This window comes from Pantherophis guttatus, chromosome 2, assembly GCF_059756535.1.
Source record: "Pantherophis guttatus breed Tessera chromosome 2, ASM5975653v1, whole genome shotgun sequence".
Lineage (NCBI taxonomy): Eukaryota > Metazoa > Chordata > Lepidosauria > Squamata > Colubridae > Pantherophis > Pantherophis guttatus.
Window position 1 is genome coordinate 254,430,615 of NC_142064.1, and position 1,118 is coordinate 254,431,732.

Sequence of the window (1,118 nt, forward strand, 5' to 3'; positions counted from 1 at the left end):
GCCTTCTTAGCGCAGTAGGCAGCGCGTCAGTCTCATAATCTGAAGGTCCTGAGTTCGAGCCTCAGAGAGGGCAGAATTTTTCCTTTAAACGGTAAAGAATGTAATGATGTAATACTTTTAATAATTTTTAAATTTAAATTGTGATATTTGTATTGTGTTTTTACCTGGCTGTACACCGCCCCGAGTCCTTCGGGAGAGGGGCGGTATAGAAATAAAATTATCCTTATCCTTATTATCCTATGATGAAGCATAGGATTAAAGCCAACCTCTTTAACACATTTTTGGCTCAGTCTTTGTAAACAGCAATGGCTCATGCCCAACATTTCCTAGTCATACCATAGATAATCACAACGATCTAACACAAATAGATTTCACAGAAGATAATGTTGAAAAGGCATTATGCAGCCTAAAACCATCTCTATCTATCAGACCTAATGGACTATCTGCATACTGCTTAAAAAAGCTTTCCTCCACCATAGCTGAACCCCTAAGCATAATCTTTAAAAATCTTCCAGGACCAGCTCCCTACCCAACCTATGGTCACTAGCCACAGCCATCCCTATCTTCAAAAAGGGAGACCCCAGCCTAGTTGAAAATTACAGACCAATCTCTTTATGCTGCGTCACCTGCAAAGTCATGGAATCAATCATAAACCAATCCATTACCCTCCACTTAGAAACAAACAATCGACTCTCTAACAAATAATTTGGTTTCAGAAAAAAATTATCCCGTAATCTACAACTTCTACACTGCAAAAAAATATGGACTACACAACTCGATCAGGGCAAAGCAATATATGTAATTTACATAGACTTCTGTAAAGCCTTTGATTCAGTGGTACACGACAAACTACTTCTAAAACTAAAATCCTATGGCATCTCTGGACCCCTACATAATTGGATAGCTGCGTTCCTGTTAAACAGACAAGTGGTCAAAATAGGGAGTGCCCTATCAAATCCTGCACCTGTTAACAGTGGTGTCCCCAAAGGCAGCGTTCTAGGACCAACACTCTTTATACTTTACATAAATAACTTTTGTGATCATATTATAAGCAACTCCGTTCTCTTCACTGATGATGTGAAATTATTTAACACCACCAACAATGCTGCTACCCTTCA

The 1,118-nt window shown here is 39.0% G+C and overlaps 1 non-coding gene across 1 annotated transcript; it reads left to right on the plus strand.

The window, feature by feature from the left end:
- TRNAM-CAU (transfer RNA methionine (anticodon CAU)) lies at positions 1–73 on the plus strand. Its single transcript has one exon. It is a non-coding gene; the product is annotated as a tRNA-Met (tRNA).
- Positions 74–1,118: the final 1,045 nt, after the last annotated feature.